General features: G+C 42.4%; 1 protein-coding gene across 8 annotated transcripts in view; it reads left to right on the forward strand.

Annotated features, from left to right (window-relative positions):
- Window positions 1–25,702, forward strand: part of NCKAP5 (NCK associated protein 5) — a 768,565-nt gene that overhangs the window by 230,119 nt on the left and 512,744 nt on the right. The window contains exon 1 of one of the 8 annotated variants that reach the window (XM_045560322.1): window positions 2,928–3,321. The exons of the other annotated variants lie outside the window; for them this stretch is intronic. The gene's annotated coding sequence lies outside the window, so the exon portion shown is untranslated. Of the gene's footprint in view, window positions 1–2,927; window positions 3,322–25,702 lie in introns of those variants that run through there. 8 annotated transcript variants of the gene reach the window in all.

Here is a 25,702-nt window from a genome sequence, read left to right on the forward strand (position 1 = left end):
ACAAACATTTGTAAGGTGCTTATCAAAAGCTGGGAACCATTCTAAAAGCCTTACATAAATTAACTATTTTAAAAATTTAACTTACTAGGCATCCCAATCTTAACACATCCAAAACTGAACTCCTGATTTTTCCACCAAAATTTGCTCCACCCATAGTCTTCCTCATTTCAATTAACAGCAACTGCATTCTTCCAGTTGGTAAGGCCAAATGCTTGCAGTTATTCTTTACTCCTTCCTTTCTCTCAAACCACCCATCCTGAGCAAATAATGTTGGCTCTAAATTCAAAACAATCCCAGATTGCCACCAATTCTCATTATCTTTCTTGCTATGGCCCGTCTAAGCCATCATGTCTCACCCAGATTCTTGCAATGTTCTAATAACAGATTTTCCTGCTTCCTTCTTTGCTCCTGTTATTGATTCTCAACATGGCAGCTGGAGTGATCCATTAAACAAAAGTCAGATGATCATGTCACTGCCTCTGTTTATGTCCTCCCCTATAACTTGGAGGGAAACCCTGGTCCTTAAATTGGCCTGTTAGGTCCCACTCAGTGATTTGTCTTCCAAGCCACCCTCATTAGCCCTCTCCCCTCAGTATGTTCCATCCCTGTGGCCCCATTAATGTTCCTAGACCTTGCCAGGTACACTCATACCTAAGGGCCACTTGCACCTGCTCTTCCCACTTCTTGGGACAATCTTCCCAGACATTCTCGTGGCATGCCTGCTCCCTCAGCTCCTTAGCATTCTCAGTGAGGGCTTCACTGAGCACTCTATTTAAACTTTTATACCACTGAAGCCAAACTTTGTTTTTCTCCATTGCGCTGGTTACCTTCTAATTGAGACTATAATTTACTTAGGTATTCTTTTCTAACTAACGTCTGTCTTCCCCTACAAACCTTGTTCCACAAGGTCAAACATTTTTGTCTGTTTTTTCACTCATATATTCCAGCACTAACAGATAGTAATTGCTCAATAAGCAATTAAGAAAACTGGACAGGATATATTTGAAGTTAGAACCAAGGACTTGATAAACTGGAGGTGGGCAGTCAGTTTAGGCTATCACTTAGCTATGAAGCAATTCAAACCACCATCATGGGAGATAATACAGCAGAACTTATAAATTTCTTGTGCAGGATGGTCTGAAGCCCAGTGGCTGACTCTCAGCCCAACTCTTCTCTTCCTGGACAACACTAGTTTCCTGGACACTGTTAATTAAGTCAGTCACCAGCATAATACCTCATTCTGGTGGAGAGGATCCTTTTTAAAATATTTATTTCTTGACACCATGTTAATCAATCTTAGCAAAAGTATTTAATACTGACAAATTAAACATTAAACAAATTAACTGTGAAAAATGCTAAAGTTTTAGATATTTATGAAAATATTTTAAAATCTGACCAGTAATCATCCTTGACTTATGTTAACATTATTTACTTACTGGGGAAAGTAACACTTGAACCCCACTTTACCTCACCTATAGACTCGCTGTAATGTATACCATTTTAATTCTGACTTGTAAATCAAAACTTCAAACCATCAGTATTCACAGAGTGCCCATAGAGTTGTAAGCACCACTGGGCTATAAAATAGGTGGAAGACAGAGTCTCTGCCTAGATAAGTGGGTGCTTAATGTGGCTTGCACACATTTCTCAAGTACAGCATAAAGAAAAGAATGATTTGAGCACTAATTTAAAACTCTGTTCAATTTTCACAGTAAAGTATATTTATTTTTGCCTAGCTTTTATGCCTATCAGAATAAGTGGCTTAAAAATTTTCAACTTTCCCACTGGTGATTTGTTTATCCAACAAATTATTTCCCCAACAAATACTGTCATTCAAGGTAATTGAACATTTCCTAGCATTTGAGAAGAATGTACAAAACTAGGCATAATTCCCTTGGTTGTGTTCTTTCATGCTTTAAGACTTATGCGCCTTTAGCACTACTGTTATTTTTATTATACTTCAAAACACCCCAATTTTTGAGATAATCCTTGTGAGTACAAATACATGTGGTTATATTAAAGAAGCACTTCGAAATAGTTCAAAGTATATTAATAAAGGAGCACCTCACTTCATCTGCAGAAGCAGCTAATTCGGTTTGGAAAAATATCAATTTTAGAAGTAATTTTCTAATAAAATGGCATTTTTTGAAAATAGCATTTTCACGAGAAAAATGGACAAAAATTTATGAGAATTCTTTAAACTCCAAATGGGACTAAACTGAGTTCAGCATTTTCTTGCCCAAAGCAGATTTCCTTTTATCTCCCCAAATGCCAACAGGAGGCAAAAGGCCAGGCTGCTTGGCCAATTACACGCCCCTTCGCCCTCCCTAAGCTTCACTCCCAAACCTTCTTGGGAACCAACTTCTGACTCCAGACAAATGGCTGTTAGTTCTGGCTCTTACCTGCCAATTATAATACTTCAGCTATCTGTGCCAGTCTCTGGGCCAGCCCCATGATAAGATTAAGGGACCTGTTTGTAGTTCATTAGCACAAATTCGTTCCACCCAGGCAGAGCTGAGGTGGGGGCGAGGGTGGGGGTGGGGAGGGAGCCAGGGGCCTCCTGGAACGGATTTTTTTTCCTTACTAGGAACTGGGAAATGAAAGCACTATTTCCCCTTCTGGGTCCTTGCTTCCCCTTTCAGTTCCTCTGTTAGGGGCAGACAATAGACGCCTCCGGGCCCCTCTCCGGGCGCCGGGTCCCCTTCGTCCCCTCACCCCCGCCTCCCGGCCCCTCCCCGCCCCTCACCCTCCGGCTTCTCCAACTCCGGCTCCGGGCGGAGATTTGTCAGAACCGTTCGGTTGAGACTGATTATGATTGCAGCAGATGGGCTGGATTTGACAGCGCCGATCCTAAGCAGCTTCTGACGGGGGGGGGCCGCGGAGGGGCGGGGAGGGGGGAAGGCGGGGGGCGGAATCCGCGGGTCTGAGCCGCTCGTAGGAGCGCACGCCGAGCAGCCCGCCCGGCGCTCCGGGGCGGCTCTTTAACGCGCGCCTGCGGGAGGAAAGCGGCACAGCCCACCCGAGGGGCCTCTCTGAGCGCAAGTGAAACATCCCGTGGCTGAGAGGGCACGGGGACACCGGGTGGCAGGCGCGGGGGGACCGGCGGCGGAACACAACAAAGCGGAGGAGCGCGAGGTGCCCGGGCTGCGGGACGCGCGTGGCCCAGGCTACCTCCGCGCTCCGGACATGGCAAGTTTGTCAACTCCGGGCTCTGCAGCCGGCGCCTTGCTGCCCCCGAAGTGACGGCACTGCAGGGTCTGCCCCTGGGGGGCGGCGCCCACCCCGGCCGGGCCAGCAGCAGAATGCTCCATCGCAGGCCAGGTAAGGAAACAACGCCGCTCCCCGCCGGCCCCGGCCCCTCGCTCTCGGGCCCCCACTAGTCCCCGCAGACTGTGTGCTTCCGCGCCTCCCTCTGTCTCCCCAGTCCATCTCTGCCCTCTATCGCCCTCCCTCACGGTTGGCCTGCCTTTCCCCCCTTACCAGAGCCCAACGGCAGGGGGAGAAGTTTTGGGAGGTGGCGCAACGACAAGGGCTCTGTCTTTCCTGAAAGCCGGCGCCGGGACACCTGAGGCGGGAGGGTGCGCGCAGCCCCCGCCCCGCGCCCCCGCAGCCCCGGCGCCGCACAGCGCGCTCACACACGCCGCCCCTCCACCTGTGGGGCCTCGCTTGGTGGTGGAGCCCAAATGAAAACACGCACACGTGCAGACGCTCTTCCGCGTTGGCATTCTCCAGGGACTCCTAAAGGGTGGGGGCGTGGAGGCGCGGCAGGGGAGGGGGTGCATCTTGAGTGCTGCGGCCCACCCGAGCGCGGGGCCAGCGCCTCTCCTGTCCCTTGGCCTTGACCCCAGTGTTTAGGGGCCAAAGGAGTTCGGCGCCTCCAAGGGGGCCAGGAGGCTGCTGAGGTTGGCCTGGGCACTGCTGTGCCACCGGGAACTCCCCTTCCACCCCCGCAGGGTCAGTGGCCTGGGCCGCTCTCTGGCCTGGCCCCAGCGGGGCGCGCCCGCCCGCACCTCGCACGACCACTGGCCGCACCCCACAAAGCTCGCTCGTGTGGCCCAGCCCCGGGCCTCTCGCTGAGGCGGCCCCTCCTTCGCTGCCACCTCCTGTCCCACTCACCAGGAGCGTGTGCCCTGTTGCTACTGGCAACTGCCTGTGCTGAAAGCTCAGCCCCCTAAACTGGCTTAATGCTGATTGATGGGCAGAAATACGATATTTTCTGGAGCTGAGCGGGGTGCTGGTGCAGGGCCCTCCCTGCCGCTGCGTCCTGCAGACCTAGACCTCCTGGGGGGCCTGTCCTCCTTCCCTCCTCTAGGCCCCACCCTACCCCCTTAGAGAAAAGGGGCTGTCAAGATATTGTCATTTCAGGTTAAGTACAGAGCCAGCAAGTCAGCCTTTGCTTTCCTGCTGAGTAACAGGCAGCCACCCTGGAATTTCTCTTTTCAACCTTGAGGCTTCTGTTGAGCCTCATGAATGAGGCTGCTGTTGCTAGCCACTAACACCTCCTGGTACACCCGTCTCCCATATATAGGTACCTAAAATAGACCACCTCTCTAGTAACTAGAACTGTTTCTGCAAATGCTCACACAAATGTTTTCCAGAAATAAGTAATTTCATATTGGTACTGCTTCCTTGGTCACTTCTTTTCCTACTCCATGCTTCCTCCCTCCTCAGGCATGGAGTTGATCATTTCCATCCTTAGAAAGACAGTCCAGTTGTAAAAAGTCTGTGCTTATAATCCTCTTTATTGGGGTAACCCTTACCTATTTTGTGCTTTTCATTTTAACCCCCTCAAACTACAGCACCACTTTCCCTTTCTGGGATGGCAGCCTCCTTACCTAAGCCATCCTGGATTAATACGGATTTTCTGGACTAACATAAATTCCTGTGCCAGTCTGTCCCCTCTCTCCTCCCTTAGTACTAACTACAAAGGACCAGATTTCATAATCAAAGAAATTATCTTTAGAAGAACTTTGTTCTATAGCCTTTTCCCCCCAGAACCCTATTATATTTGGCAGAGTATTTTCATTATTGTCATGCTCAGCTTCTTTTTGTCTGTGGACATTACTTTGGAAAACCAAGTGATGTTTTTGAATCACTTGTTTATTCCTCCAAACAAAACTTCCTTGAGGGGCTCCCATATGTTGGGCACCAGTGGAGGCCCTGGGGTGGGAACAAAGACAAGACCCAAATGGTTATCAGCATTTTAAAGCCCACATTACAGGAGGATTGTGGTTATTGCTATGATGGGTAATGTTATAACAGCACACTACATTTGACTAGGACTTTACAGTTTACAAAAGGCTTTCACAGACATTATCTCCTTTAATCTCAGCAGCAGGAATTTTAAATCGCAAGGATTCCACCAAAACGCCCAGTAATGCTCACCAATCCTGCTTAACCAAAAAGAAAAAGAATCTTGCAAATCATCCCAACAGCTGATAGAGCTTTAAAACACAGAATAAACAGTTCATAAGAAGCTTAGGAAGCTTAGTTACTGGAATGTAACTTGGAGAACATAACTGAAATACATGTAACGTGTATATTACCAGGAAGGCAGCCTGGGAAGAAACTCCATCCCTTCAGTGAACTGCTGGAGGTGGAGGCTTTCCAGGGCTCTGAACTGTTGCCTTATCCGAGGATCTAAAATGGGATGAAAGTGTTAGCACAAAGTTTCTGGGAGACTAGCAAATTAAGCAAAATGAGTAGGCAATGATGTTACTTTCTTTAGCTACAAAGCATTCTTGAGATATCCACAAGTTTCTAGCATATATTTACTTGAGAAATGAAGCAATTTTCTGTACTTAGAGTATAAAAAAAATGAGTTTGTGTCCCTTGTCTGAGCTGTAATGAAGACAATCAAGGTTTTGATCATTTTTGAAATGATCACTTTGAAAACCAGGCATATCTCATGTGGATAAATGGCTATTTCTTTCTTTTTTATAATTTATAGGGAGGATGTACAGAAGGCCTTCATGTAGATTTGCTTCTTTTCTAGGCTTCCTGAATGGGGAGAGCAGCCCTTCTGACTTCTCAGTTGTGAATATGATTGGTGACTTCCCTCCAGAAATGATTTTTATAATGCACACTGATAGTTATAAATTTTGGTTGGCATTTTAGATATGTTAATCTTCTTGTTTATCACTTTGAAAGTTTTATTCAAAGAAGTTTTGCAAGCAGGGTAGTATATCACAGGGAGATTAGTATGGCAAGGGCCAGGCTTTGGGTATGATGACTGAGAGGATGTCAGGGTTGATTTTTTGAAGGGTGTAAATTGTCATGGTGATGGTGGGTGTGATTTTTACTATGCTAATGTATGTTATTGGAGAAAGGTCACCTTTGGACTTGAGCTCCTAGTTTCTGCACATGCTCCTGGCTGGGAAAAGTCCCTACCTGCAAGTTCCTGCGGTTGTGGGTTAGGTTCTAAATGCTCATTGGCCTCCTCCTTTTTGTCCCCCACCCTTTTCTTGTGGTTAGTGCTGCCCATTACACCTGTTCCTAACATTAACAAATAAGCCAAGAAGGTAATCATAGGGCAAAGTTGGTTATGAGGAAGGCTGGAGATGCCCAGGGGAGCTTTTTATTGTTTAATATTATGAGGCTTGGTGGCAACTTTTAGATGTGTAGGGCTCTTTTTTGCTGGAGAGTTTGTTCACTTAAGCTTATTACTCTGTATTTGGCATATAGCATTTTAGTTTAGAGCTGACCTATGTCTCTAAGTTGATTACCTGTCAATGAAAAGCACATAATACAAAACATGTGTATCTATTTGGGAAATTAGATTGGGCGTAGTTGAGCGGGTGAGCCCTCTTCTCACTGGGGACTTCAGCAGCTTCAGGTTTTGCAGTGAAGTTGAGAGAGCGGTGGGGCTGATGCCAGCTTAGGTGTACTCCTCAGATTGTACTATTTAACATGAGCCACTTGGAGGGGGGTGAACACTGCACTGACAGCTAGTGTTATTCTGGCCCAGGGTTCTCAGTCTTCCTCGTTACCCCTTAATATAGGGCCCCATTATTTATTCATCCATTCACTAAATAGTTGCATTTTTAGAGAACAAGCTTCCATGCTTTTTATGGGGAGCTGTGCCAATTCACGCTTAGCTGAAATATCTAATAGTTTTGTCCTTTTGGGTACCTGTAGGTGTGGTTTAAAGGAGACTTCCTTGCTGCAGTGAAGTAGTACAGGACTGCTGTGGAGGGCTTCTGCCTCTGACTGGAATTGCTTCCTGGATATTATGCTCTTACATCCTTTCTCCTAGTAAGCTCACATGTCCCTTCAGCTCAGACAGTAGGTGGCAATGGCTTAAATAAATAGTCCCTGTGAATTACTGACCTCAGGGAGCATAGCTGTTTCTTATTAGTTGACATTAACATAACCTACAACGTGCTTTAAGGAGGTTGCCAATACCTAGATTTCCAGGTACTCTAGCAGGTGGGAAGGATTTAGAGGAAGGGCGCGAAGCCAATCGTTTTATATTGTGTTGGAAGGTGTTCACATAAGTGATGGCACTGCTTTAGGTAAAAACTACGGCAGTGCTGAAACTAGAACTCTAGGCCTCTAAATAGCTGTAGGTTTTGTGAACTCAGGGTTGGTAAGACCACATGTTATGTAGCAGATAGTTATGAATTCAATTTGCGAGTCATGTAGACCTGGGCCCAAAGCCTGATTCTGTCATTTACTATTAATTCTGTCATGTACTATTGATGGCCAGGTTATTAGTCTCTCTGATATATTTCTTTATGTATAAAATAGAAAAAATATTATGTGCATTGATAAGATGTTAAAAGTAAAATATAACATGTTAAGGGCTTAGGACAGTGCCTCACACACAAGAAAATCAACAGATACTAGCAGCTATGGTCTTTTAATATTATTTTTATATCACTTAGGACTAGATAAGATGGCCTCTTTCACATTAACCTCCTCCCTGTACCCCACACAGAGCAACCATCAATAGGGAAGTTATAGTTTAAAGAAATGGCAGCTACTTTCAGAGGGAGCCCTCCACAAATATGGGAGATGATCCCTATTCTTGAGGTGCAAACAGGTCAGTATGAGATAAACTAGTTTAGTTTATAAGGTGAGCCTAGAAAGTTTCCGTTAACATTAAATTCATCAAATGCCTATGGAAGGCATTGTGTTTGGGTTGTAAGGGATGCAAAGATGAAAAACATACTCTTCTTCTCAGCTTTTAAGCTGGAAGAGGGGAGGGGTTATATAATAAGAAATTAATGATAAGGAGCATCATGATAATAAGTATACCTATCACTTGGTAAGCCCTGGTGTGTGTCAGATACATACTATAATTTTATCTTTGGACCTTTTCAAAAACAGCAGTATTGATACCTGTGAAATAGATATTTTCTCCATTATAGAGATATAATAAGGTACACTTAAGTGTCATCCTGGTGTTATTAAATAAAGTATTATGGGTTGCAAAGGAGAGAGTTATCCTACCAGATAAGCCTAACCCCAGGTGATTTTTGCTGGTACTTTGAATTGTTTGGAAATCTTGAGTGGGATTTCTTTAATAACTATGGGATCCAGTGTTGTATTTGGGTTCAGTAGTCTCTTGATCCTTTACATTCTGTTCACTGCATTATAGAAATGAGAGAGAGGAAAGATTGGGCTTTTTTAAAGCAGCCACTCTAAGGAATTTATCCTTTTCTCTTTCTCAGTTCTTTGTTCATTTTCATTGCAAATGTCTCCAGGGAAAATATCTTACCTCCCTTGGAAGGCTCTTCGTTTGTCTAATGACCACGTTATCATCAGTAATTTTTCTGATTTATTTTTTTCTATTACATCAGATCGAAACTACTAACATTTTTTCTAACTTAATTCATACCAAGTTTCACACACATGCACAGGCACATGTGCCAAATAGTGTAGCATTGTAAGTAAAGTGAAATAAACTACTCCAGCCAACTGGCACTGCAGTCAAATTCAGTGTACAACACACAGTTCACCTGATGTGAATGTGGGTCAACCTGACCTCTCCCAGACCATTGTTCTCCTTTGTTTTTCCTCAGTCACTTCTTTTTCTTTTCTTTTTTTGTTTTTTATCCTAAACTTGTTAAAATTCTAATATTGCAGTGCAGTTCTTCCTATTTCCTCTCAAGTGACAGGTGTCCAAACTCATCTGTCAATCTCTCCATTTTTTCCTATTGAGAGTGTATAAAATGGACAATCTATGCAAAATTCTGGAGTGGTGCTTTTATTGTAGGAATCTTAAATTTGTCTAAATTACCATAACAGGAAAGGGAATCACATAGAGCTATCTAGATATTTTGTTTTGCATATGAATTTTAGTTTTTAACAATGATATTTTAAAGAGAAACATATATTAATTCAAGAAGGCATAGATTGATCTTTACAACCCATCCACTGTGTTCCAGTGTAGAGGAATTACAGCACCAAAGAATTTCCAGCTAAACATAGTATTTCTGTGCACAGGCAGAGGGCCTCATTTCCTGCCTTCTTTCATTCATTTGTTCATTAATTGGTTTACTCAACAGATTGTTATTAGGTATCTACTGCTGGACTTAGAAGGATGAGTGCCACCAATGTCCCTTATTCTAATATTGAACATTTAGCAACAGAAAGTGTTTAGTTGGCAAAAGACATAAAAGAAATGCATAAATTTGATATCACATGGGTTCTGCTCATTTACTACTTTTGACAGCTTTTAGGATATGACTTCTTTTAGGCAGCCTCCTCTTTTTTGCATTAATATACTTTTTAAAATTTCTGGGTGAGGTGGCTCACACCTGTTCCCAGCAACTCTGGAGGCTGAGGCAGGGGGATCGCTTGAGCCCAGAAGTTTGAGACTGTAGTGCGGTGAGCTATGGGGTCACATCACTGCCCTCCAGCCTGGGTGATAGAGTGAACCGCTGTCTCTCTTAAAAAAAAAAAAAAAAAAAATTGTTGTTTCATTTTACTTGGACTTTCAGAAGGTAGAAACCTTTGTTTCTCTGTACCTCGTAGTTTACCCTAGTTTTCCCCAAGACATTTCCAGTTGTCTTTTTTTCTCAGTGCCTGATGCCTAGCAAGTGTTTAATAAATACTTGTTGAATAGAGGGCAGGAAGAAAGCAAGGAAACTTGGAAATTTACTGTATTAATAATTAGCCAAATTATCTGATTTGGGATTTAACATATCCCAAAAGGCCTGTCCCTCTTTTTCTTCTCCCCCTGTGAGTCATTGTGACAACCTTAGATCAGATTCAGGGAATACATCCTTGTTTTCATTGTACAATTCATTTCAGGGTTTGGTGTACATGACCTTGTATCTGTGGTTTCTTGGTAAACATTTTGACACTGGTGATGATTTTGTAGAAATCTTAGAATCATGATGCTGCTTTGTGGACATCTCTCTCCCACTCTGCTAAATTACTGTTATTCTGAGAATTTCATCATTTTAACATGGACTTCCTCTTCCTACACTGACATAGAGAAGAAACCCACCTTATTTTCTTTAAAAGATGATGTTTGTTTAACACTTGCACTGCACAAGATCTTATCCTAGGTTTTGTGAATTCATAATAATTAGTTATAAAATGTAATTAGTTATGTTAGTTATAAAATTCATTATAAAATACAAATGCCTTCAAGGAACTTACAATTTAGGTGGAGAAAGAGGACACAAACTTACAAGATACCAAAAAATACTGGATGTGGAGCTTGGTGAAATAGAAAAAAGAATCAGGCCGGGCGCGGTGGCTCACGCCTGTAATCCTAGCTCTGGGAGGCCGAGGCGGGTGGATCGCTCGAGGTCAGGAGTTCGAGACCAGCCTGAGCAAGAGTGAGACCCCGTCTCTACCAAAAATAGAAAGAAATTATCTGGCCAACTAAAAATATATATACAAAAAAAAATTAGCCGGGCATGGTGGCTCATGCCTGTAGTCCCAGCTACTCGGGAGGCTGAGGCAGTAGGATCGCTTAAGCCCAGGAGTCTGAGGTTGCTGTGAGCTAGGCTGATGCCACGGCACTCACTGTAGCCTGGGCAACAAAGTGAGACTCTGTCTCAAAAAAAAAAAAAAAAAAAAAAAAAAAAAAAGAATCAGTAGAACAGGAGCTTGGAAAATTAAGTGATGGACGGGGCTGGTAGGGTTGGGATAGGCCTCCTGGGGGAGGGAGAACATGAACTGACCCCAGTGGGACTTAGACACGGGAGAGAGAGTGAGCTGGTCAGTGGAGGGCTTGAGCTCAGGTAGGGCCATGAGCAGCCCTGCAAGTGATGGTAGGGGCTGAAGGTGGAGCAGTAATATCAGGGACCCCTTAATATGGGTCATCACATGCACACTGAGGAATTTGGACTTGAACCTCTGGGTTAGCAATTCCCAACATGTGTCTTTTTAGAACACTAGTTCTACTGGATGTTGGAGAAGTGTTAGTCAACAGAAGTCCCTGTGGTTGAAAAAGTGAGAAAAGTTGAGAGAAAGATAAGAAAGAATTTCTCTCCTGTAGGCGTTCTCAGAGACTTTAATATGAAAATCTATATTGTTAGTTTCTAAGAGTTTCTCAAAATAATTTTTATTGCTGAATCTCTTTTTAATGGCATATCTTGGTAGGGTAGTTTGTGGAACCTATTTTGGGAAATGCTGTTAGAAGCTTTTGATTGACTGGAAGTCAGAGGTGATACTGGGTAGGTGGTGTTAGGGACATGAATATAAAAATGGTGCCCGGGGTGGATTTGAGCAAGGAGCAGGGAGCTATTAGGGGCCTCTGCCTCTGTCCAGCAGGACGTGATGAAGGCCTGGATTGGGGGGCATGGCATGAGAATCAGAAGGAAGGGGTAGGTTCCATGAGCTATTAGAGTACAAGGACCCCCACTCTCCTATGAAGGACCAGATGCAAAAGAGTTGCCCAGATGGAAGAATCAAGAATGGCTCAGACTTTTGAGATTCTTTTAGGAGCCTCATGTAACAAACTCTCTACAGATTTCTGAACTACTTCTACGTGGCAGTCAAAAACAGTGAGGTACTCTAAATGTACTTCAAACCCAACAAGACTGGGCTGTCTGCTGGCATGTATCTTTTTTGGCAGGTGCTCTGTAGTTAAAGTGCTTTCTCAATAAAATGCACTTAAAATACAACCCAGCTAGTTCAAGCAACATGTCAGGTATAAGTAACAGTGCCTGCGGTGACTCTGCAGTCATTAGGGCTCCCTGCTCTGGGATGTGGGCTGTATATGCCAAGGTAGTGTCTGCAACGCAGAAAAGAGACTCTGCACTTGACTGTTGGGAATCTGGTTCTTTGACCCAAGTGCACTTTTGCCAGTTTTCCTCATCAGAAGGAGCTTTATCAGAAAGGACAGTGGCATGGAATGAAGGTCACACAGATGTTGCTGCCAGCTCTCTCGAGTTTACTTACTCGTTCCCAGAGATGGAGAGATTTCAGCACAAGATGTTGGGTCCTGTCATTTGTCTGTCTGGTCTCCAAGGACAGGCCTACAGCTTTGTTAACAATCTTCATATTCTCCATTGCCTATGTGCATGAAGTTAAGCATCTGGCCTTTCAGCCACTCATGCAAGATTACACAGAATAATAATTTTTCTTTTTCCATGATTATTTTCTGTTTTTGAGAAATGTTCTTAATCTTTACAAAATAAGCAGAGGAATAAAGCAGTAGTATAAAATAAAAAGCTGTACTGCTTTTTCTCTAGAATTGTTCAGTGTAGTTAGTTATCATAAGCTTCTTAGTTTTCTTACATAGTTATGAATATAGATGCATTTAGCTGCTTAATTAATAACTCATTTATTCTGTATATTTACTTCTTTCCATTCCTACACCTGTTACAATTCTGTTCACATGTTGGGAGCTTGCAAATGGTACAAAGCAGTTGTGGTCATTACTGTGAATATTTCTGAATATTTTTCTCTTTGTTGTTTGCAATTCCATGAAGTATCTGAATCCTTTTTATTCTTAGTTATATTGCTTATTTGCACTTCACATGGCCTTGAGTTATGTTTCCCTGTGCTCTTGCTCGACAGATTTTTGCCCACTGGTATCTTATTACTAAATTCTGCTACATAGACATAGCGATGTCCTTGAGTATGTTGACTACTTCAGGCTGAAAAAGTTCGTGCTGATGCCTGAATTCTTTGATTGTCTGCTTTGGATAAGTTCACTGGAAAATTGCAAAATCCTTCCTTTCCTTTTGTGAGTAGTGATGATGTGTGCTCCGTAGATCTTATAGACTAACGTCTGTGGAGGGTAAGATGGGAACCATTAGGATGTATCCAGCCTAGTTGTCTAGACATTGTTATTGTTTGGTGGCCAGGATTAAATGGTCTTCTATTACTACATGAATCTAAGAGAGAAGGCACAGAGGCTGAGGGCACAGCTTAGAAGGAGACACTTACCTGAGCACAGTGATGTTAGTAAATGGCCTCTAGTGTGCTGGATTGAAACAGGAAGTTTGCTTTGTTTTAAACCATAGAATATGCTTTTCTTCCATTCATTGTAGGATGATAACCAATGAATGTGAGATAATGATATGTCTCTACCAGTTCATGAGGTCACGTTCGTTTTCTGATTAGTTATGATACACTCAAGCTGTTTTACATTTGTCTTTTTTAAAACTACAAATCGAATATGCTTGTGAGAATATTGACCCTGCCTTTTTACATGTAGATTGAAGATTTTTAAGAGTTCCATAAATGTTATTTGATTAAAAATACAAACATGAACAATATATTATTAATATTGATAATAAAACAATTATAATAGCATTTTAGTAAGATTGGAACAAAGACATATCAAATCAACCATAATCACTACAGTGGTTGTTATTTTGGCATCACAAGTTTTCTTAATGGGGTTATTAATTGAAATGAAGAGTTTATCTAGGTGCTTACTCATAGTTTGTATTTTTTATAATTAGGTTCAGAAGAGTGAGTAAGGTTCCCATTTGTTCAGTGAACATCTGAGACTGTGTCACATAACTATAAGCATATACATGTATTTTACATATTATATTCACATAAGATTAGTATCTTTATCCCCTCAATAAGTCACATAATCAAAATTAAATAGATCAAATTTCCAACTTTATCCTTGGTTTATTTAAAATTTTTACTTACTATATTAAGCAGATTGCTTTATTTAGTTTTAATGTAGCCATTGTTCCTTCCACTTTGAAATAGGAACCCCAATAGTTCATTCATTTCCTCTCTCTATATATATACATATATATATATGCTTTGGAGCCTTTGGAAGAATATAATTTTAAATATTTAAGAGAAAGCATGTTCTTTACTGACTTACCTGTTGGTTCATACTCAGGAGTTGGCACATAATTTGTTCATTAATAGAAGTCTTGTTTTTAATTCTATAATTTAAGCTTTATATACTTACCATTTTATACTAATCCTGTATTTTACTTACAATGAGAGAATGTTATATAAATTGGTGAGACTACCATTTGGTTTCCAAAACAGAATAAAAGCTGCAATAAGGATGCTAAGGCAGTTGTCTCCAATCTTTTTGCCACCAGGGACTGGTTTCATGGAAGACACATTTTCCATGGAACAGGGTTGGGGGGATGGTTTCAGGACGATTCTAACACATTGCATTTATTGTGCAGTCAAACCTCTCTGCTAATGCTAATCTGTATTTGCAGCTGCTCCCCAGCCCTAGCGTCACCACCTCAGCTCCACCTCAGATCATCAGGCATTAGATTCTCATAAGGAGCACGCAACCTAGATGCCTCGCATGGGCAGTTTGCAGTCAGGTTGCTTGAGCTCCTATGAGAACCTAATGCCTCCGCTGATCTGCCATGAGGCAGAGCTTATGTGGTGACACAAGCAGTAGGGAGTGGCTGCAAATACAGATGAAGCTTCGCTCACTTGCTTCTCACCTCCTGCTGTACGGCACAGCTCCTAATAGGCCATGTACCAGGACCAGTCTGTGGCCCAGAGGGTGAGGACGGCAGTTCTAAGGAATGGCTTCAGAGGAGCTGTCACTGTACACCCAAGGGGCAGAGTTTCTCTTTATGAGACATCTGTGTTTTATTTAACAGAGCAGCCATAATCTATTTTTGTACCTCATTCCTTGTGTCCCATCTCACTGGGAAACCTCTGTACACATCAGAACTGTATACACGTTCCCTGAAGCCATCACTCACACCTCCCTCCCCCCACCCTAAGGAAACTAATGTAAATCAGTGAATCAACAGGATGGGGAAATGTAACTATTTACTAGAAACCAGAGGGTTTCTGCTTTTCCTGGTATTGCCTCCAAAAATATTAATAAAGAAGTGATGTATCAATTAGTTGTCTTTGAGTTTATTTTATTTTGCATTTTTAGAAACTGATGTGTCCCAAAGCTCTGGAAACAAAACAGTATTTATATGAACATCTACCCAGGAAGGAGACAGGAAAGTACAAATAATTTGGAACTGAAAACTTATGTGATAACTATGAAGTGGTGAACTCTCAAGTTAACTCAACAATTCTTCACATTTCTACAGGACTTTTTTTCTTCTTTCTTCCTTTTCTTCCCTTCCTTTCCTTCTTTCCTTCTTTCTTTCTTCCTTCCTTCCTCCCTCTCTCCCTTCCCCCATCCCTCCCTTCTCTTCCGTTCCCTTCCCTTCCCGAGTCCTTTATATCCAATATTTTATTTTGACCCCATAACAACCACAAAAATCTAAGAAGACATTTTATTTTCATTTTTTGTAGAAGGGAACTTTTTTGTAGACAAATTGCTTGTTCAATTTTACACAGCTAGTAATGAGATCAGAAGTCAAATAGAAGTTTCAGGCTCCTCGTTGAAAGCTATTTTCACTGTAGCACATGCTTCCATTTATATTATTTAAAATAAATGTTTTATTAATTGGCAACACCCTTTTTTGTTCAACCCAGTTCTCCAACACTTTATCAGAGACCAGTAATTCTGTGATATACTTTATACAAGACATAACAAAGGTGTTGAGAGGATGGTTTTTTTGTAGTCACAGAGTCACAGCTGGGTTTCAAATTGTGATCTTGGATAACTTATTTAACTTTATCCAAACTCCTGTAAATTGGTGTCCTAATGCTCATCTCAACCTATTGTAGGGAAGATTACGTTAGATGATGTATGTGAAAGGTGATTCATATTCTAAAGGTTCAGATGATGACAGCTGTCTTCTTCCTTCCCCTCTTCCTCTTCCTTGTTACTGTCATGTATTTCTGCAAAACAGACAATCCCCAGACTGCGAGTTGATTGGACTCAGCTGAGTGGCTCTGCCTCACATGGTGTTGGCTGGGACTGCAGTCTTCTGGGTGCTCAGTTGGGCTGTCGTATCCAGGATGGCTCACTCACATGTCTGGTGCTTCAGTGGGGATGGCTGGAAGTCTGGGTCTCTGTCTCTCTCCATATCATCTGTCTACATGGTCTTTCTGCCAGAACTTCTTCCCTGGTGGCTCAGGGCAAAAGTAGAAGCCTCTAGACCTTCTCCAGGTTTAGTCCTTGAACTGTCAGTGTGTCACATCTGCTTTGTTCTGCAGGCTACAGCAAGCCACAGGCCAGCCTGTTTTCGCTGTGGGCGGAGACTACCCCAGGGCATGAATACGGGAGGTTTGGGTCCTTGGGGCCATCTTTGGAGATCAACTACTATGGTCACCATCATCTGAAAGTTCTTAGGGAGTGTTTCCCAGGCTTCCGCAGTAGAGCAGTGTATGAGACCATACAAATATGAAAAGTGGATTTCTGCTCCTTTTTGTTACTCCTGGAGTTGATGGAAGGCAGGTACCCATCTACTCTTCTTAAGAATGTGCTAGAGTCCAGCTTTCTCTCGTACTCTGAAAGTCCACAGCGTAGAGGAGCTGGTGGGACATGGATGGCTTGGGTCCTTCAATGGTTTTGTGATAATACTGTCTCATGTTTGAATTTATAAGTATGAAACACTTTGACATATATTTTCCCCTCACCATAGTACACGTAGGTTTCACCTATATCCACATTTTGCACATAAAGAAACTGGGGCTAGGAGTTTAAATGACCTTTTCAATGGCACATAGGTTGAAAAAGGCAGGACTAGAGTTCCAACCCAGAGCTGCTGCAGCTGGGACGTTGCCTCCTCATCTTGGTTCTATTTTGGGGATAAATATAATGAAATAGGGGGCAGGGGAGCCTAATGAGTGAGGGTATTGAAAGGAAGCATGGGCTATATTTCCTGATTCTGCCACTTTTTACCTTTGTGAAGTCCAGTGTTTAACTTCTGTCTTCTGTATCCTTCATTTGCTGTATTTGTGGGTTATACTATCTCGAGATTTCATGGAATAGGGAAGAATGATACTTGCCTTAAGCTCTTCCTAGGCTTACTAGTGTTGAAGGAAGTAAATGACGTAAGAGGTCCAGCAGAGTGCTGGGCATACAGCAGGTGTTCGAGACGTGTTAATTCTCTTTCCCTCTCTCCCTGTATTTCTTAAGGAATCTGCTTTCTCAGGCACAGAGCTGAACCTGGATTATATTTTGAAACACATTTGCACATTCTTGGTGCACTTTGCGTCATTACCAATGAGTGGAAAAGTTGGGGATTGCTTGCCTGGTTGCTTAGCAGGAACTCTGTTACGGTTCCTAACTTCAGAGAGGCAGTCTTAGCAAGGTTGGCATCTTTGCCCTGAAACACAAGGCTCGTTATTCTGTAGAGGGCTGGTGACATGAACGAATGCAGCCAGTGAAGTCTCCATCCCCCATGCCACAAGTCCCTGTCTGCAGTCCCACCCAGGCTGGCCGCCTGCTGAACGATGGTGAATGGCCATGGCTTGCTTTTGTAAATGCTGCTTCAGCAGATTATTCTGGACATTGGAATGAATTCCACCAGCAGCAAGTAAGTCACAAATTTAAATTTGCAGGCATCATGGACTAAAACTTTAGAAGCTTTGTGGACTGTGTTTTTGGCTGGCATTGGAGAATAGCTTTCTCCATTTGTATTGGGTGCTGCACTGGGGTAGCCTGACTCTGGCCTCAAAAACCTCTGGTCTGAAAGGGCATGGCTGAGCTCACTTGCCCAGGGATGTAGAAAAATCTTAGTGCACCTTCTTTTGTCTGATCAATGACAGGGTAGAAGAAACCTATGGTTAGAGTGTCAAAGTTGTTAGTTTATTCACTGCTTTACTGCAGCAATGCTCAGTGCTAAGACCTCTTGTGGGCTGATCTGACAGTTTCTGTGGTGCTAAGGGGCCCAGCTTCAGCCAGTGGTGGGACGTCTGTGAGCTGTGATGTTGTTGGGAGGCTGTGCTTTTGTGTTGTCTGCTTGGCTGTGACTTAAAAGAAAGCCCCATGGTGAAAATGGAAGCTCAAGGCATCTCTCCTTTCTGCCACTGCTTCTAGGCATGGTTACATCAAAACTGACATGAACAGATGCATTTGTTTCTTTTTAAAGACCTCTGGGCAAAGTGATTTTACAGCTTTTCTAAGTAACCTTTACTGCCAGGCACTTTTTCCTAACTGCTAATGAACGTCTCTCCCATCTGAAAACCAAGCTTCTGTTCTCTTGTTTGTTTAATCCGGAGAGGTGGGGATTAAAATGTCATCATCCTCCGAATAATGATGCTTCCGGTACTGGAAGGACATTTGTAACTCACTGCAACCACCTTTCTCCTACGTTATGCAATTCCAATTCTTTAACTAAAGGTCTGTGAAATAATTTTTTCCTAAAGAAATTAAAATAATATTTTAGTGGGTTATGACTGTGGCCAAACATTAGGAGTCTTCCTTGAAGTTTCAGAGCCTAAGACATCAATTTCAGAGAACCACTTAAATAAGCAAAATGGAGTTGATTACTCCTGGGGCAGAAATATGCATTTTTATCATGTCTGCTCTTCAGTGCTATTAAAAGGAATAAGCTTTTAAAAATAAATTTTAAGAGTTAATATTTCTTTACAGTCTGTATACTGATTTCATTTGCATTTTCTAAACTTTACATCTAAATAAGAATTATGTAGCAAATTTCTGCTTTAGGTTAAAGTTTGCTATAAGTGCCTTGCAGAGGCAATAATAAATAATTTTATATGCTTTTTTTGATGTCTGCTACATGCTGGATGCTGTGTTTAGTGTTGGCATCACCCTTAAAACTTCTGTGCCTGATGAGGTCAGAGCCACGTCACCCAGTAAGGACCAGCATATTCGTGCAAGGCCTGGCCCTGTTCTTTGGGGAGCTCAGCTCGCTGGCAGTTTTAAGGTCTGGGTCAAAAAACGTGCTTTTCTGTTTCCCATTCCACTGTTCTGACTGTGACTAGCAGCAGAGACAGTCATCCCTCAGCATCCTTGTCAGGGAGTGGTTCCAGGACCCCCACAGATACCAAGATCCACAGATGTTCAAGTCCCGTATATAAAATGGTGTAGTATTTGCATATAACCTATGCATGTTCTCCCATATTTTTAAAACATTTCTAGGTTGCTTGTAATACCTAAAACAATGTAAATGCTGTGTAAACAGTTGTTGTACTGTATTTTTATTTGTATTATTATTGTATTGTTTTTTATTGGTTTTTTAAAAAGAATATTTTCAATTCATAGTTGGTTGAATCCACAGATGCAGAACCCTTCAATATGGAGGGCTAACTCTATTTCCTTTAAAGGCTAAAAGAAAAAAAAAAAAATCTGAGAGAACCCGTTTCCAGCTTAGGTTCTTTTCCACTGAGGAAATAGCAGGCAGTGAGGGACCCAGGAGGGAAGGGGCTGCCTAGAAGCAGATGGCTTATCCCCGCTGCCCCTAGACGTTTCGGGAGGCATGCCGGGCACGCTTCCTTACATGCCCCAAGGGGTGGTCTGTGCCCAGGCCCACCTCTACTGCAGGGCTGTGGAGACAGCCGAGGGAAACATAGATCTCTGTAGATTTCATCACATTTGTAGTTATTGGTTTCAAGTCAGAATTTCTTGTCAGAGTGTCAGCTTCATAAATGTGGAGGTGGTCCCTGTGTCCAGTGTTCAGGTCCATCACGGAGCTGGCACAAAGGAGGTCCTCAGCAAACGTCTGCTGCGAAGGAGCAAGGGAGGAAGGGGCAAGGGTGGCTGGGATCAAGTCAGCCTGGAGACAGTGGCATCCAGAGCTATCTGAGAGAGAGAGTGTTAGTTTCCTATTGCTGCTGTGACAGTTTGCCACAAGCTTAATGGCTTGGAAAAACACAAATGTATTATCTCACAGATCTCTAAGTCACAAGTCCTAAAATCAAGTTGTTGGCAGGGCTGCGTTCCTTCTGGAGGCTCTCCGGGGAGCATTTAGCCTTCCCCACCTTCTTCTGCCCACACTGCTTCCAGCAGGGGTACCATGCTAACAGCTGTTTCCATGGTCACATCTCCTTCCCCAACTTTAACTCTTCTGAGTCCCTTTTATGAGGACCCTCCTTAGTTACATTGAGCCCAGCCAGGTAATCCAAGATCCTTAATTTAGTCATGCCTGTGAAGTTGCTTTTGCCATGTAAGGTAACACTCTCGGGTTCTGGGGATTAGAATGCAGGCATATCGGGGGGTGGGGAAATAATTGGGGATATGAAGGTGTCAGGGAGTGTGACTCAGATTATGGGCTGGGGAGGGGAATGACCAAAGGGGCAGCCATAGTCCAAGACAAACGAATTTAAAGGCATCTTCCTTGGCAGATTCTGAGAAAGGAAAAAAAAATTGGAAAGTAAGATACTGAGAAACACCCAGGGACAGTGGTCCCCAACCTTTTTGGACCGGTTTCATGGAAGAGAGTTTTTCCACGGACCGGGGCTGGGGGTGGGGAGGATTTGACAGGAGGTGGAACTCAGGCGGTGATGCCAGCAATGGGGAGCAGCTGTAAATACAGATGAAGCTTCCCTCCCTCACCCGCTGCTCACCTCCTGCTGTGTGGCCTGGTTCCTAACAGGCCATGGACCAGACGGTTGCGGCCCGGGGTTGGGGGCTGCAGTCTAGGGATACTGCCAATTTAAAACTCAGTAGTGAAGAGAGGACTATTTCTCTCAGAACAGAGAAGTGATATATTGGAACTTAGGAAGGAAGAAATAGACCTTTCCAAAGACTAGGGTTGGGCCTGTTGACCTGGTAGGGGAATGAACTGGAACATTCAGAAGTTGGACATGTGCTTGGGGCTGGATCATTCACTGGAAACCCATCAATTATCCAGCCGTGTACAGAAGAGAATTGGACAGCTGCAGTGCAGCTCAGCATTATCTAGTCTTGTCCTCACATTTTATAAGTCAGGAAACTAAGACCTAGAAAGTTCAATGGATTGACTGAAGGCAAGTTGGCCTCAGAATTTGGACTAGAAACCAGTGCCCCTGGCTCTAATCCTCCTTTCTCCAGTGGACCAGAGTTCCTCCTCTGAACCTACCTCACACGCTCTGTTCCCTGTCTTGTTCATTGCACACTATAGAGGAAGGGCACCTGCCCGTGATCTCTGTCTAAAAATAGCAGGTTGCCTTTTGATGGTGCTCTGGGTGGTTTTGTTTGAGTGTAAGATGGACGAAAAGAAACCCTTTCTGAGTAGCATATGGCAGGAAGTCGCATGTGCCCAGTCAGCCCCTGTGGGGCTGGGTGTAGGTTCAGGAATAGATGGTCCCGAACAGAGGCAGTGCGGATAACTCTCTGCATTTAGTCAAGGCAGCGTTGGCATTTCACCCTCTTCTCACAGTGGCTGTAATGAAACAGGAGAAGTTGTATGACTGGCTGATACGAGAGCTGGTGCACATTGGCAAGTTTATTAGTTGCCCCTTTTAGCATGGAGCCCATTGTCTTCCAGGGCAGTAACAGAGTAGTTTCTCCAAGAGTAATGCAGCTTTTGGGGATGAATTCCTCAACTGCTTTCAACACTTCATCTGCAGCGTGATTGGTCAATGAGTAAGCAGTCAGCACATGACCTCGCTGGCAGAGAGACCGCTGATACCCTGACAGGCCTTGAAAATTTCCAATTCCGTTTTCCTAGCATAGTAACATTTGAAAGTACCTTAGAGTAATTCTGGAACAAGTAACGTGAGACAAACATGACTTGAAGTAGCCGCAACAGAAAATAGGATGTGTGTGGTGGGGGAAGCGGATTCGCAAAAGCATGGACTGTGCAGAAAGGCAGAGCTGTGCGGAACAGGAAGCGAATGTGCACTTGAGGTATTTCATGCCTGCCTACTTCCAGGTCCCCAGGTTTCAGCATGAATGAAGGCCTTCTGCACTCCTAGGATAAGCTTCTAAAAAGAAAACATATTCATATATTTAAGTGGGTCTTTAACTATTCATGGACATTATCTCACAATAAATGCTTTGTGTAGCTGATTGGAATGCTTTTAACCACATAAGACCTTGGGTTCCTAGTGAGTTTTCCTTTTAATTTAAAGTGATGGGGGTGGGTGCATGGGCGGAGACTGCTTATGGGATTTTAATTTAATGCTGTAAAATTTGAAGGGGTTGGGAAATTTTTATGTGATTTTAATTGAACGCTGCAAAATTTTAAGGGGGTAGGAAATTAACATAGAATAAAATTGCTCTATGTAAAAAATAATTTTTAACATTTCTCAGTTTTTATGTCAACATCATTAATGCGACTCTCATAAAATAGCCATTAGCCGAACTGAAGCTAGGATTTGTATGGTGAAAATGGTGAAGGAACATGGCAACTATCAAGATAATTTAAAGAAAAGACATCTCATAGTCCTGCCCCAAATTTCCAGTTATTTGACCCTTCTTTAGCAGGGATATGTATTCATATATTAGGTGTTTATAAATGGAACACCGTTTAAAATTACAGACTGACATCACTTTCTATAGTACGTGTGATAGAAATGATTCTGTTAGCAAGGTCTCACAATTTGCTAGAGAGATTAGGCAGGAAGGAAGAATTGGATTTAGGAAAAGGTTAAATACCAGCCTCATTTAATGTTACTGAGAGAATTGCTGGATTGAGTAACCCCTGTAATACAGGGCATCCAGGGAGGAGAAAACAGCCCTAAGGCTTAAGCACAAACTGGGGAGGGTCTGAATGTCATCTTAATTTGGACTCTTAGCATTACCTGGCTGCCCATTCATTCATCCTGCATCTCCTCGTCATTTAACATTCTTTGGCACAGACTCCTTGTTCAAATGAATTCTACAGAACTCCACTTCTTGAGGAATGTTTTTCAAACTTTTTTGACTACAAACCACAGTAAGAAATACATTTTATATTTCAAACTGGTACACATATACATGTAAATATGCACATAAACACACATCACGAAAATAAAAATTTCATGAAACGGTGCCATACCATAAAATGAAATCAAAGGGCCGGCCATTGCGTCTGTTCCTCACGTTGCCTTTAGCACCTCACCCACAGATCCATCCCGTCAACCGGCTGCAGGATCCTTTGCCATAAGGACATTCTTGCTAAGGATCTGCGTAGTGCACTGTGATGTTTTCTTGTCTCTTCTGTTTCATTCTTAAGAAATACTGGTTGCAGTGTGCTGTAATGATTTTACAACTCTCTTGTGTACTGTGACCCACAGTTTGAAAAAGTTTCCAGAAAAATGCAATGAATATTAAAGAAATAAATCTTTTTTAACCAGCTTTTTTTCATGTCATTACTCTGAGGATGGACAATGACTTTTGTTTCCCATTAGAATACAGTTTGTTTTCAGTGTTTTTTTTCCCCAGTGGCTTTTCTTTACCTACCTTACCTGGAAAGTTCCCTCTGTTCAGGGTCTCTCCACTCCTTTCCCGCGGCAGCCTCCCTGCCTGGAATCATTCCTAGTGCTCTCTCCTCACACTGAATTCAGATGCTATGCTTGTTTCTACTCACCCTCACTTGTGCCTTTTCCAGGAGGCCTTTCTTTCCTTTTCTTTTCTTTTTTTTATTTCAGAATTTTATAGGTGGTACATACGTTTTGGTTACATAATTTGCTTTTGTACAGTTTGAGTTGAAGTTCTAAGTGTACCCATCACCCAGATAGTGTGCATTGTTACTGTTAGGTGTGAGTTTACCCATTTCCTACTGCCCCCTCTCACCTACTTGATTTCTCTTGAATTTTACTTCCATTTGTGCACGTAAGTGTTGATCGATTAGTTCCAATTTAGTATTGAGTACCTGTGTTGTTTGTTTTTCCATTCTTGTGATACTTCACTAAAAATGGCCTCCAGTGCCATCCAGGTTGTTACGAAAGATACTAGAGTTCCATTTTTTTATGGCTGAATAGTGCTCCATAGTATACATGTACCACATTTTGTTAATCCACTCATGTATTGATGGGCACTTAGGTTGATTCCACATCTTTGCAATTGTGAATTTTCCTGCAATAAACATTTGAGTGCAAGTGTCTTTGTAATAAAATGTCTTTTTTTGTTTTTGGGTAAATACCTGAAGGGTATTGGGATTGCTGGATCAAATAGTAGATCTATCTTTAGTTCTTTGAGGAATCTCCATACTACTTTCCATAGAGGTTGCACTAGTTTGCAGTCCCACCAACAGGGTATAAGTGTTGCTTTCTTTCTGCATCCACACCAGCATCTGTTGTTTTGGACTTTTTGATAAAAGCCATTCTCACTGGAGTTATGGTGGTATCTCATTGTGGTTTTGATGGGCATTTCCTTGATGATTAGAGACGTTGAACATTTTTTCATGTGTTTTTTGGCCATTAGTCTATCTTTTGAAAAGTTTCTGTTCATGTCTTTTGAGGAGGCTTTTCTTGATAACCTCAGACGTCAGCCATCATTCTTTCTCCATCCCTGAGGCACAGCTGCTGGAACATATGCTTGTTAACTGCTCCATCATTATAATCTTTTAGTGTCTGCTCTCATTCCCTACCTCACCCTCACCCCTTTTTTGATAAAATCATTTTCTTTCTTCTGAGTTAAAAACTCCTGGAGATCAGGAGGATTTTTTCTGTTTATAAATGTTTCTATCACTCCTGAAATATTGGCCCCAAGTGTAGGAACTTGCTGAATCTGTGCTGATTGAAACTAATGTGATGCGCTTGTTGCCTGTTAACATTTTCACGTTTTTCCTCTGTGTTCTCTGTCTTTAAAATTATATTGTATGTTCATTGAAAATAGTGATGGTGCCTCTCATATTTTAAAACTATTGATGTGTAACATACATACAGAAGGGCACACAAATCAAAAGTGTTAGCACATTGATTTTTCACAGAGTCATGACACTCATGTAATCAGTACCCAGGTCAAAAAAAACCTCCCAAAACCCAAAAATATACCCCATGCCCTGTTTCAATCATGCACAAATACTATTCAACTTTCTGTCATCGTGCATTGGTTTTTCCCATATTTGAACTTTATATGAATGAAGTCATTTAATACTTGTGGTTTGGTTTTTCTGGCTTTTTTCATTCAATTTGTCATGTTTGTAATATTTGCCTATATCATTGTAAGTGGTTGTAAACAGTTTATTTTAGTTACTGTGCGGTATTCTGTTACCTGAATCCACCACTATTTACGTAGTCAACTGTAAATGGGCAGACTGCATATTTCCTGGTCTGGGGCTTTTGTGCAGTGTGTGCTGTGAACTGTCTTGTACATATTTTGTGTGAGTATTTTATTGGATTTTATATACATATATTCAGCTGTGGTAGATACTATCAAACATTTTACCCAAGTGTTGGTACCAATTTGCACCCCTACCAGCAATATATGGGAGTTCTATATTCTCCATGTTGTTACTTATAGACACTTGGTATTTTTAAGTCCTTATTTGTGCATAGGTATTGCAAATATATTTTCTCACTCTGTAGCTTACCTCTTTTCTCAGATGTTTGTGTGTTT

The sequence above is a fragment of the Lemur catta genome, chromosome 8, assembly GCF_020740605.2.
Source record: "Lemur catta isolate mLemCat1 chromosome 8, mLemCat1.pri, whole genome shotgun sequence".
Classification (NCBI taxonomy): domain Eukaryota; kingdom Metazoa; phylum Chordata; class Mammalia; order Primates; family Lemuridae; genus Lemur; species Lemur catta.